We start from the raw sequence: 14,157 nt of genomic DNA on the forward strand, positions 1-14,157 counted from the left end.
CCACTTGGTCATGATTAATGACCTTTTTAATGTATTTTTAAATTCAGTTTGCTAGTATTTTCTTGAGGATTTTTGCATCAATATTCACCAGTGAAATTAGCCTGTAGTTTTCTTTTTTATTTATTTTATTTTATTTATTTATTTATTTATTTATTTATTTATTTATTTATTTTTTTTGAGACGGAGTCTTGCTGTGCCCCAGGCTGGAGTGCAGTGGCGCGATCTCGGCTCACTGCAAGCTCCGCCCCGCCGGTTTCACGCCATTCTCCTGCCTCAGCCTCCCAAGTAGCTGGGACTACAGGCGCCCGCCACCTCACCCGGCTAATTTTCTTGTATTTTTAGTAGAGACGGGGTTTCACCGGGTTAGCCAGGATGGTCTCGATCTCCTGACCTCGTGATCCGCCCATCTCAGCCTCCCAAAGTGCTGGGATTACAGGCTTGAGCCACCGCGCCCGGCCAGTTTTCTTTTTTAAATATGTCTTTGGGAGGGATTGCATTGGGAGTTATACCTGATGTAAATGACGAGTTGATGGGTGCAGCACACCAACATGGCACAAGTATACATATGTAACAAACCTGCACGTTATGCACATGTACCCTACAACTTAAAGTATAATAATAATAAATAAATTAAAAAAAAAAAAAAAGAGTAAAGCTGGACCCGACCAGAAAAAAAAAAAAAAAAATAAATAAATAAATAAATAAATAAATATGTCTTTGGTTTTGGTATCAGGGTAATCTATTGGCCTTGTAGAATGAGTGTGGAATTCTTCCCTCCTCTCTATTTTTTGGAATACTTAGGGTATGATTGGTATTAGTTCTTAAAATGTTTGTTAGAATTCAGTGAAGCCATCTGGCCCCACACTTTTCTTTATTGTGAGACTTTTTATTAAGGCTTCACTCTTGTCACTTGTTATTGGTCTGTTCAGGTTTTAGATTTCTTAATGATTCAATCTCGGTAGGTTTATGTATCTAGGAATTGATCCATTTCTTCTAGATTTTCAAAATTTATTGACATATAGTTGCTCATAGTAGCCACTAATGATCCATTGAATTTCTACAGTATCAGTTGTAATGTCTCCCTTTTCATACCTGATTTCATTTATTTGGATCTTCTCTTTTTCTTAGTCTCACTAAAAGGTTTTCAATTTTGTTTATCTTTTCAAGAAGCCAACTGTTCGTTTCATTGCTCTTCTGTATTGTTTTCTTCATTTCAAATTCATTTATTTCTTCTCTGAACTTTAGTATTTCTTTTCTTCTACTAATTTTGAGTTCAGTTTTGCTCTTACTTTTCTAGTTCTTTAAGATGCGTTATTAGGTTATTTATTTGAAGTTTTTCTTTTTTTTTGATGCGGGTATTTATAGCTATAAATTCCCTTCTTAATACTGCTTTCACTGTATCCTATATGTTTTAGTATGTTGTGTTTTTATTATCATTTGTTTGAAGAAATTTTTCAATTTTATTCTTTATTTCTTCGTCATTACACTGGTGATTCGGGAACATATTGTTTAATTTCAATATATTTGTATGGTTTTTAATATTCCTGTTATTATTAATTTGTAGTTATATTTCATTGTGGTCAGAGAAGATGCTTGATATTTCAGGTTTTTTGAATGTTTTAAGACTTGTTTTGTGAACTAACATATGGTCTGTTCTTGAGAATGACCCATGTGCTGAGGAGAAGAATGTATATTCTGCAGCCATTGGATGAAATATTCTGTAAATATCTGGCCGGGCGTGGTGGCTCACGCCTGTAATCCCAGCACTTTGGGAAGCTGGTGCAGGTGGATCACCTGAGGTCAGGAGTTTGAGACCAGCCTGGCCAACATGGCGAAATTCTGTCCCTACTAAAAATACAAAAATTAGCCAGGTGTGATGGCATGCTCCTGTAATCCCACCTACTCAGGAGGCTGAAGTAGGAGAATTGCTTGAACCTGGAAGATGGAAGTTGCGGTGAGCCAAAATCATGCCACTGCACTCTAGCCTGGGTGACAGAGCAAGACTCTTATCTCAAAAAAAAAAAAAAAAGTTCTGTAAATATCTTTAGATCCACTGTTCTGTAGTACAGATGAAGTCTGCTATTTCTGTTTTGACTTTGTCTGTGAGATCTGTCCAATGCTGAAAGTGGGATATTTTGGTGTCTCTAGCTATTATTGTATTGGAGTCTATCTCTCTCTTTAGTTCTCATAATATTTTCCTTATATATTTGGTTGCTTCAGTGTTGGATGCATGATATGGTTTGGCTCTGTGTCCCCATCCAAATCTCATCTTGAATTGTAATCCCCACATGTTGAGGGAGGGACCTATAATCCCCATGTGTCAAGGGAGGCAAGTGATTGGATCCTTGGGGGACAGTTTCTTCCACGCTGTTCTCATAATAGTGAGTGAGTTCTCATAATAGTGAGTGAGTTCTCATGACATCTGATGATTTTATCAGTGTTTGGAAATTCCTCCTTTGCTCTTCTCTTTCCTGCCAATTTGTGAAGAAGGTGCCAGTTTCCCCTTCGACCATAATTGTAAGTTTCCTGAGATCTCACAACCATGTCAATTTGTGAGTCAATTAAACCTCTTTCCTTTATAAATTGCCCAGTCTTGGGTAGTTCTTTATAGCGGTGTGAAAACGGACTAATACAGTGCATATTTATTTACAATCATTATATCCTCTTGCTGGATTGACTCATTTATCACTATATAATGACCGTCTTTGTCTCTTCTTACAATTTTTTTCTTAAAATCTACTTTGTCTGATTAAGGTAGCTACTCCTGCTCTGTTTTGTTTCCACTGGCTTGGAATATCTGTTTTCATCTCTTTATTTTCCGTTTATGTGTATCTTTATAAGTGAAGTGTGTTTCCTATAAGCAACAGATCATTAGATCTTCTTTTTAAATTCATTCAGCCACTTTATTTCTTTTAATTGGAGAGTTTAGTACATTTACATTTAATGTTATTATTGATAAGTACAGACTTACTGCTGCAATTTTGTTATTTGCTTTCTGGTTGTTTTGCGGACTTCTCTTCCTTTTTTCCCTTCCTCGTCTTCCTTGTAGTGAAGGTGGTTTTCTCTGGTGGTATGATTTAATTTCTTGCTTTTTATGTTTTGTGTACCCATTGTATTTGTTTCAGTTTGAGGTTATTATAAAGCTTGCCAACACAATCTTATAACCTGTTATGTAAAACTAATGGAAACTACACTTGACACTGATTGCATAAACAAAAAGGAACCTAATAAAAACTACACTATAACTTTGTCTCTCTAGTTTTACACTTTCTGTTGTTTTTCTTTTTATCTTATTGTACTATCTATGTCTGGATAAGTTTTTGTAGTTATTATTCATTGGTTCATTATTTAGGCTTTCTACTTGGTATGTTTATACACTCCAATTACAATGTAATACTATTCTATGTTTTTCTGTGTGCTTACTATTACCATTGAGATTTGTATCTTCAGATGGTTTCTTCTTGCTCATGAACATCCTTTTCTTTCAGACTATAGAGCTCCCTTTAGCATTTCTTTTAGGACAGGTCCGGTGTTGATGAAATCCTTTAGCGTTTGTTTGACTGGGAAAGTCTTTTTATCTCCTTCATGCTTAAAGGATATTTTCACTAGATATATTATTCTAGAGTAAAAGTGTTTTTCTTTCAGCACTTTGAATACATCATGCCACTCTTGTGGCCTGTAAGGTTTCCACTGAAATGTCTGCTGCCAGATGTATTGAAGCACCATTGTGTGTTATTTCTTTTCTCTCGCTACTTTTAGAATCCTTTCTTTATTCTTGACCTTCAGATTATTAAATGCCCGGAGGTAAGCTTCTTTCTGCTTGCTGTTATATAAGCTTCTTTTACTTGAATTTGATATCTTTCTCAAGGTTGGGGAAGTTCTCTGATTATTCTTTTGAATAAACTTCCTACCCTTCTCTTTTTATCTACCTCTTCTTTAAAGCTATTAACTCTTAGATTTGCCCCTTTGAAGCTGTTTTCTGATAGGCATGCTTCATTTTTTCTTATTCCTTTTTTTCTTCTCTCTATATTTTCAAATAGCCTGTCTTCAGGCTCACTACTTCCTTCTTGATCAGTTCTGCCATTATGAGACTCTGATGACTCTGATGCATTCTTCAGCATGTTAATTGCATTTTTCAATTATAGAATTTCTGATATATATATTTAAATTTTTTTATTTTTATTTTTTGAGACAGGGTCTGGCTCTATCACCCAGGCTGCAGTGCAGTAGTGGGATCTCAGCTCACTGTAACCTCCACCTCCCGACTCATTCTGCTTGATTTAAAAAAATATTTTAATCCTTTTGTTAAATTTATCTGATAGAATTCTGAATTTCTTCTCTGTGTTATCTTGATTTTCTTTGAGTTGCCTCAAAACAGCTATTTTGAATTGTCTATCTGAGTTGTCGTATGTCTCTGTTTCTTCAGAATTGTTCCCTGGTGCCTTATTTAGTTCATTGGTGAGGTCATGTTTTTGTGGATGATGTTTATACTTGCTAATGTTCTTCAGTCTATGAGCATTGAAGAGTTAATTATTTATTATACTCTTCATGGTCTGAGCTTGTGACTGTTCTTCTTGGGAAGGCTTTCCAGGTATTTGAAAGAACTTGGACCCCAACCCCAATAAGGCTGTGTTTTTTGCTGACTCGTAGAGGTACCGTTTTGGTGGTCTTAGATAACATGTGGAAGAATTATCTGGATTACCAGCCAGAGACTCTTGTTCTTTTCCTTTTCTCCCATACAGACAGAGTCTGTCTCTCTTTGCTGAGCCACCTGGAACTGGGGATGTGGTGATGCAAGTAAGTCTGTGGCCACCACCGCTGGGACTGCACTGGGTTAGACCTGAAACCTGCACAGCACTGGGTCTTGCCCAAGTTTCTTCCCTTCAGGGCCATGAGTTCCCACAGGCTCCAGGAATGTCCAGAGGTGCTGTCTGGGAGCCAGGGACTGGAGTTAAACAGCTTAGCAATTTACCTGATATTCTATTCTACTGTCGTTATGCCTGCACTCAAACCACAGTACAGTCTTTCCTACTCTTTTCTTCACTTTCCACAGGCAGAGGTGCCTTTCCCTGTGGCCAACCCCACCACCGGTCCACAGGAGATTCCTTCAGACCACCACTGATGTTTACTGAGAGCCTAGGGGCTCTTCTTTCAGCTTGTGGTAAATGCTGCCACGCCTGAGACTCGCTTTTTAGGGCAGTGAGCTCCCCTCTGTCCCAGAGCAGGTCCAGAAATGCTGTCCAAGAGTCTAAGCCTGAACTTTGGGACCCCAAGAGCCAGCTTATTGCTCTACCCCCAGCCGAGTTGGTACATAGGATGCAAGACAAAGTTCCCTTTATTTTTCCCCTCTGCTTTTCTGAAAAATTAGTAGTGTTTCACTCTAGGCACCATAGCTGGGAATATGCTGGGTCACCCCTGAAGCTAGTAAGTCTCAGAGCCCAAGACACATGGTATATTCCCCTCATTATCACTGCCGGTTATTCGGGGCCCAAGAGTTCTTTAATCTGCAGGTGATGAATCCTACCGGGACTGGGTTCTCACCTTCAAGACAGTGGCTTCCCTTTTGATTCAGTTTGTGTCTAGAAATGAAATACCATCCGAGAGCTAAGGCCTGGGAATGGGGCCTCATGACTCTGCCTGGTGCCCTATCCTACTGTGGCTAAGCTGGTGTCCAAGTCAAAGCCCTCTTTATTCTTTGCTCTCCTCTCCTTAAGCAGAGCAAGGAGTAACTTTCATTGCTATGAGAGCTTCACTGCCTGGGATTAGGGCAGGGATGATGCAAGCACTTCCTTCGCCATGCAAGCTGGTGTCTCTCTAGGTCACGTGCCACCCTAGTTCACTGGTCCTAAGCCCAATGTAGCACTAGGACGTGCCTAGAAATTGCAGTCCTTGGGTCCTAGTCTGCCTTTCAAGTTTATCTAGGGCCCCAGAGTACTTTAGCCTGGGTGGCGAGGCTTGCCGAGAAACTCATGTTCTGTCCCATGGGGCATGTGATTCCCCTTTGGCTAGGACTGGTCCTCATGCTCCCTCTGTGGAAGGAGCCGAGCGTAGCTTTATTCTCTGCTGTGACAGGGCAGCACTGAGATGAATGTAAAGTCCTCCAGTCACTGAGCTCTCCTTCCTCAAAGTGCAGTTTCTGTCTGCAGTGCATGGCCACTTATGGGCGATGGGGCAGAGGTGGCATCAGTGATTCAAGTCTGTCTCTCCTGCCCCGCTCAATGCCTCTTTCCATGATACGAAGTTAAAAACAAGTACTGTGATCACTCACCTGATTTTTGGTTCTTGTGATGGTGCTTTACTGTGTGCAGATAGTTGTTAAAATTTGGTGTTGCAGCAGGGTGAACGAACGGGATAGGCCTCTATTCTGCCATTGTGCTCTACCCTTCTCTGATGTTGCTGATTTTTATGTTACATATGTCAATTCATACCCTCTTATGGAAGCTGAGGATATTAAACACTTGTATGTTCCTTTTCTTTTCTCTACCCTCACCTCCTAATTTTTAAAGTTATATTTTAATTTTCATGTTGTCTAAATTTATAACATTCATGTTTATAATCACATTTCTTGTAGTACTTGAGTTTTTGTTCTTTATTTAAATGAATTCAATACACACTCTTCATTCCCCCCATTTTATTAGTCGCAACTTAATTTCCAGATTCTTTCTTTTGACTCAGTTCTTAATTGGCTGCATTTCATGGTTATTATTTTTTCCATAAGGGGCTTATGTGTGTTGTAAACTTAAAGTTCTTCCATGTTTAAGAATATTTGCTTGCTGTCTTTATATTTGAATGGCATTCTGTTTAACTTTATATATTTTTTTTCTGGGTGTGGAAATATATTTTCTCAATTTTTTTTTTTTTTTTCCCAAATTGGATTTAGTGCCAGGCTGCCGCTGGCATCAGCATTCCATTCTGGGGGGAGGCTCAGGGCTCACATTGCAATGGAAGGGCATGAGGCACCTGCTGCCACAGCAGATAATCAACAAATGAATGACCATAACTGCCCCCCTAGGAATTGAAGAATTCTTTAAAGTTTGATTGTTTGGGGAACACAGACCAAGGATGTGCCCTGATTTTCCATTTCTGAAAGTCACAGTTCAAGTTATAAATTTCTGGCTGGGTGTGGTGGCTCCCACCTATAATCCCAGCACTTTGGGAGGCCAAGGTGGGCGGATCACTTGAGGTCAGGAGTTCAAGACCATCCTGGCCAACAAGGTGAAACCCCATCTCTACTAGAAATACAAAAATTAGCCAGGCATGAGGTAGCACATGCCTGTAGTCCCAGCTACTCGGGAGGCTGAGGGATGGGAATTGCTTGAACCTGGAAGGCAGAGGCTGCAGTGAGCCGAGATCATGCCACTGCACTCCAGCCTGAGCGACAGAGCAATACTCCATCTCAGGAAAAAAAAAGAAAAAAAAGTTATAAATTTCTGTTCTACAGTTACTGTATATCAGAAGATACTGTAGAAATTAATTCACATTGTCTTCCCCAAAGGAAGAGAAAAAAAATAAAAAACAATACTTAGGAGTCTTTTCTTTTTTGGTCTTAAATGTAAATGATCATAAAAACTTCTGGGTTTTCTTTATTATAGACTTGCATTGCTGAATATGTTATAACTTTGACTTCTGTTCCGTGAGTGTGCTTGGACAATGAAAATTCTTCTCTGCACCCAAATGATTGTAATTTAAAATGTCTTGATCAATACAAAGTACTTTTACTTCCCAGGGTATGAAGAATTCATCAGCATTGGACTTATAAAGCCACTCATCTAAAAAGTGAAAAAGAAAAGTAGAAACTCCTTGGGTTTCTGCTTCTATTGTTTGGAGAGGCTCCACAGTCCCAGTATCTGTGATGTAACCAAACATGGCCATTGCACATTGCTCAAATGCTTCCTCCAAAGTATCTCCCCATGTGTGTAACTACACATCTGCTGTATGATCCAAATACTCGTAATTCCTATTGACTGGTGGATAGTTGGCCTTGATCGCCTTCTATTCTTCAGTCAAATTGTAATCTCTAACATCTCCCTCTTTCTGTGCCATGACTGCCTTGCTTGACTTAATTTTTTTGGGTAACACTTAAATTCTCTTAGAACTTTGTAGACATTGCTTTGTTATCTTCTGACTTTGAATGTTGCTCTCAGAGGACAGTCTGATATTTTCCCTCAATTTTTGATTTGCTTTTTGTGTCGTCTGCCTGTGATTTCTTTGTCCACAAAATTCTTTAAGAGGAATATGGCTCAGTATTGAACATTATTTATCAAATTATCCTGGGACATAGTTTCTCGTTATAATCGGCAGATTCTGACTTTTTCCTTCAGTTCTTAGGAAATTTTTTAGATTTGAAATACCATTTTCACTTTGTTTTGTTTTTCCTTACTTAGTAACACTTAATAATATTATGTTAGCTATATGTTTGTCTTTCACATATATTAGTTATTCCTTAGTTGCTTGACTTTCTTTGATCCTTAGCCTTATTTTTCCACCAGTAAGTACATTTTTAATGTTTTATTTTGTCTGGGATATTTATTTGTAACTTATTTATTATGTCTATAAAGCTTATGTTCTGTTTCTAATTTTGTTTGTTTAGGACTTCAGCCTCTTTCCTTAGTCACTTACTTTATTTTGAATTTTATTTGCATTATGTTTTTGTTATGTTGTTCATTAGAAAAAATAATCATGAAGAATTTTCTTTTATTCTTTGAGTTACACTTTCTCATCAGATTTTTTGTCTTTTCTATATTAAAGTTTTATTTTAAATCTATTAACTTATTTATTTGTTGATTGATTGGTGCTGTATGTTTGTGTAACTACCATGCTCTTTTGTTTTGTTGTGTTCATTGTTAGAATGCTCTGTGCAGATACTCTGTTGGCTTACACAACAAGATATCTTAGTGACTTATTTTCCTCTCCATCCTCTGTGTAAAGGTAGTATTTCCCCCATCTGAGCTACAGTTTGATTTTTGTAGAATATCCTATAGCCTATCATGAAGAGAAAGCACTATTTGAAATAGGTGAGGGGACTTTCTTAGAAATCCTCAATTTTTTTCTAAGATTTTGTTAAATATTTCCTACCAAGTTCATTCTATCTCGTTAGACTGTAGACAGTTCTCATGGGAAAATGTGCTTAGGCTTTGAATCATTTTCCTCAGTCATTTAAGAGAAGAGAGTAGAGTAGAGTTTACTTCAGTTTTAGTGAATCAGCACCATTTTTCAAATTCTTGCTTCACCAGTATTTGTTCTGTAAGTTTTTCTGGCATCTCCAGGTAGAAGGGGAAAGAGGTAATGTTACCTACTCAATTTGTTTCTCTCTGTATTTGAAGGCATTGAGAAAATTATCAGAATTTTGTCAGCTTACCAATATTGCTTTGGGGGCATGGGGATATGATTAAGAACTAAGCTTTGTTGCTCCCTCAGTTCTAGAACCAGTTTGTTTTTGTTCCCCTTGGCAACCAATTTTTTGATGTTTGGTGATTTATGGTGTGTTCCTTACATTGTTTCATTATTTTTAAAAATTATTTTTGTTATTTATTTATTTATTTTTTGCTGATTTGTTTTTGGAATTGAGGAAGAAAAAAAAAGTAATTGCAATATCAGCCTACCATCCTAACCTGGAATCTATTTCTTAGTGTACTTTCTAATTAATTATGGAGAAGTTTTCTTTGTTGTAACTATGGGTTAAGAGTGCACTTTTTTTAAATTTGAAATTTAGTGATTGTGGTGGTAGGTAGTATATGTGTTCTTTTGTATATGAATGAGAGAGAATAATGGAGTAAACATGTAGAATTGGTGTATGAATGAGAGAGAACGAGGAAGGTGGAAATGTGGAATTGAAAATTGAAGAAATGTTTCTAAAACACTCTGTCGTGAAAGAGATTAAATAGATTTGATCTGAACAGTATATATATTTTTGATTTAGGTAAGGAGTGATGGTGCCAACAGTAGCTAATATTTCATGAATCCTTATGCTATTTCAGTAGCTATTAGAGGTGTGTATAAGTAGTAACTAATTCTTACAACAAACCTCTGAGGTGGTACTGATATTATCCCTCATTTTATAAGTTTGAAAATAGCATAAAGCAGAAATAACCTAGAGTTACAACTTGGATCCATATCCGGATAATCTGTCTCCTAATTGCTAATGTATGAATTTGGTTCAAATTTTATTAGATTTCTAAAGAACGTGTGAATGGGATCTAATCCTAGAATACATTACAGCTTTATTCTAAGCTATTTAATTTTATGTTTTGTCTAATACAGTTTTTCATTTTAATCATTATTGTGCTGTGAGATTTACAATATTGTATAGTAATATTTTAAGGCGTTACAATAAAATATCTAAATAAAACAAGAAATATTTCCAAGTAAACATTGTTTTTACTTAAAATTTTAGCAGAGAAAATATATTTGTTCATGTCTTCTACATTAGAGTCAATTTTAAGAGAGCAAACATATTTTTTCTTATGTATACTAGTCTTTACCCTTTTTCAACAAACGTCAATTGGTTGAAGCATGTTCATGTTCTAACTGTATTGCTCTTAAACAATACTCTGCAGGATGAGGCATATTTTTTTTGAGACAGCTTATATTTTAAAGGTTATCTGTATTCAGCCTTGAATTCATGCTGTACATTCTTAAATAATATAACTGAATTTTATCTACTGCTAGTTACCTTCTGCAAAAAAAGAGATGTTGTCATCTCTTTAATGTACCATTTGTGGTTGTAAAGTAGCTGACTTGTTTCATTTATTATCAAAGGATTGATGACAGTGTAGATCTGCAATGTGCATCTCTTTAGTTCATTGCATGCTTATCATTGGAGTGGGATATCCTTGACATTTTATGATTTTGGTTTACGGAGAGGTTCCGTGAATGTCATGACATCATTGATTAGCTGTACATCTTAACTTTGTTTCTGAATCTTATGGTTATAAACAGAATATTTATGAAAAAAATTATGTCATGCAGAACATTGTACCTTGTAAACATTGTGCATGTGTTAATATACATGTTTCCTGGCAATCATTTTTGTAAAGAATGTTGTCTTTCAGAATTTTAGTTTCTTTGAACTAATGTGATATATCTGTAAAACATATGTGCTGATGATTATCACTTAATGATTTTACTTTTAGGAATGTATATGAGTTAAGATCCACTCCAGTAAGAATTTTCAAATGTTCTTTGGGCCAATGTTGTTTTGAATTTTATCTAACATGCTGTAGAGCTCACTTGTTGCTAGCTTCAGTAGAACTGCAAACCAGGTGGTCTCTCAGTTTTTTTGAAGTAATGAAAATGGAGTCTTTTTTTGTTAAATAAAGACCATGAAAATGCTGATTATTATTATTATTATTATTATTATTATTATTACCATTATTATTTTGAGACAGAGTCTCACCGTGTCACCCAGGCTGGAATGTTGTGGTGCGATCTTGGCTCACTGCAACCTGAACCTCCTGGATTTAAGTGATCTTCCCACCTTAGCCTCTCGAGTAGCTGGGACTACAGGTGCACACCACTACACCTGGCTAATTTTTTTTTTTTTTTTTGTAGAGATGGAGTTTCGTCATATTGCTCGGGCTGGTCTCAAACTCCTGAGCTCAAGCCTCCCAAAGTGCTGGGATTATATATATGAGCTGCTATGTCTGGCAAATATGGCAGTCTATATATATTTTTAGATGAAGAATTCAAATATGTTTTTCCAATTAGCAAGCAAAATATTTTTATTAAAATAGTGAACATTTTTGTGAGTACTTTTAAATTTTTAAAAATAAACATTTTTATAGTACCACTTATTTTTCTGAATTCTTAACAAATATAAAATAAATTATCAAACAATCCTTTGAGGTAAATGTTATTATCTTCAGCCCAGTTTTACATATGAGAAAACTATAGCGAGGCTCTGTGATTTGTTCTAGGTCATATAGCTAGTATGTGATGAAGCTTGAACTTGAACCCGGTAGTCCGATACCCAGTATCAACTGACGATCTTTTTGCATGTGGCCTCTCTAACATCATCTATTAAGTGATTTAGTATGCATTGTCTCATTTCAGTACCACGACACATCTTTGATGTATGTATGCAAGGTAGATTGAGTGAATGTGATTTAGCTTTGATCACAGAACAATTAAATCCATGATTCTGAACTGGAACCCAGGTTTCATTAACAATAACCCAGGACAGTCTGTCCCCATTGCCTCTGTCGACTTCATGGCAGTGTTTTCCTATTGTAATAATATATTATTGAACATATTCTTGACAGTTCTAAGGAATGTGAAACATTTTAACAATTACATATTTTAGTGTTATGTATTTTAGGGTAATGTATATACCAATTTTAGAGCTAATCATGATAAATTACTCAATTTTTCTCCTAAGTAGTTACTTTTTTCCTCAGCGATGGATTTTTAAATTTAAAAATGTTTATTTTTCTAATTATAAAAATGAAGTATTTTTTAATATAGGAAATTTAGAAAATAAGAAATGTAAATAATAAAAGTCATTTATTGTCTAGCTTGAACATCTCTTTATCTTCGTTGGATTTTGCTTTTTGTTTTTGACTAATTTGAAATAACTATAGATGTAAAACAAGTTGCGAAGCTAATGCAAAGGTCCATCTATTTTTTACCCTAGTTTCTTTTTTTTTTTTTTTTTTTTAAGACGGAGTCTCGCTCTGTCACCCAGGCTGGAGTGCAGTGGCCAGATCTCAGCTCACTGCAAGCTCTGCCTCCTGGGTTTACACCATTCTCCTGCCTCAGCCTCCTGAGTAGCTGGGACTACAGGTGCCCACCACCACGCCCAGCTAGTTTTTTGTATTTTTTAGTAGAGACGGAGTTTCACCGTGTTAGCCAGGATGGTCTCGATCTCCTGACCTCAGGATCCGCCCATCTCGGCCTCCCAAAGTGCTGGGATTACAGGCATGAGCCACCGCGCCTGGCTCTCTATTTTCTTTTTTTTTTATACGCGTATACTCATTTAACTTATTAACTGAATCTACCCAATCACCAAACTAGAGTCATATGCATGCTTCTTTAAAATATGACAATAAAATAACGTATTGCTAGCAATTTGCCATTTGTGAAAATTTTTGAAAATGTGATTTGTAACAGCTATTTATATTTCCAATATAAATATGTACTTATTTATTTTACCAGTCTCCATTCTTACACTCTTAAATTATGTATATTTTGCTTTTGTAAATAAAGCTTTGAGGAATTTAGTGTTCAGAAATCTTTATTTATGTTTCTGATTTTTTAGTTGGCTAAAGTCTTCTAAGTGAAAATCTAGGATCAGAGAATGAATTTTGAGAAACTTTATACTTTTTTCTTGTTTCTCTGTTCCATTGCAATAATTGAATAATTTTCAGTTTGATAAATAAAAGCATGTAGAATCTTGTTTAAAGTTCGCATTGCATTTAATTTCTAGTGTGAATGAACACTGCTTCATTATAATCATGATAGTTTTAATGTTTTTAATGTCTATTTGTTTCCTTTGCTCGTTAAAACAAAATCTGTGTTAGTGATTTACTGATTTTTATATGACTTTATATGATAAGGGTTTTTTTCTTCTGTTTTATTTGTTGTAATATTTTCCCCCAGAACTTTCTTTTTATCGTGATTTGTATTATAGATTTATAGTCTCTTAAATTGTAATACAATTTAATTTAAAGTTTTTCCTTTATTATCGCTTTCCTTATTTTTAGGTTTAGTAAATTATTTTACATTTCAAGATTATTTAAATGTTCTCTTGTGTATTCTAGATTTTTCGTGGTTTTTTATATATATATATACTTTTTTCTTGTTTCTCTGTGGTTTTATATATTTTTATATATATAAAAAATTTTAACAATTTTTATTGGTTTTATATATATTTATATATATGTGTGGTTTATATATTTTATCTAGAATATATAATATATATATTTTATCTAGAATATATATTATAATATATATAAATAATATATATAAACATAGAATATATGTAAGGATATATATATATATATATATTTTTTTTTTTTTTTTATTTTTTTGAGATAGTGTCTCACTTTGTTGTCCAGGCTGTAGCGTGTTAGCGTGATCATGGCTCACTGCAGGTTTGACTTCTTGGGGTCAAGTGATCCCCCCATCTCAGCCTCTTGAGTAGTTGGCCCCACAGGTGTG

General features: G+C 35.6%; 1 protein-coding gene and 1 pseudogene across 6 annotated transcripts in view; one reads left to right on the forward strand and one right to left on the reverse strand.

The window, feature by feature from the left end:
• The window catches only part of LOC105463467 (LPS responsive beige-like anchor protein), a 770,029-nt gene that overhangs the window by 291,066 nt on the left and 464,806 nt on the right, over nucleotides 1–14,157 (forward strand). The gene's annotated exons all lie outside the window — the stretch shown is intronic.
• LOC112423436 (protein archease pseudogene) lies at nucleotides 7,547–8,052 on the reverse strand (annotated as a pseudogene).

Source organism: Macaca nemestrina, chromosome 3 (assembly GCF_043159975.1).
Source record: "Macaca nemestrina isolate mMacNem1 chromosome 3, mMacNem.hap1, whole genome shotgun sequence".
NCBI classification, from domain to species: domain Eukaryota; kingdom Metazoa; phylum Chordata; class Mammalia; order Primates; family Cercopithecidae; genus Macaca; species Macaca nemestrina.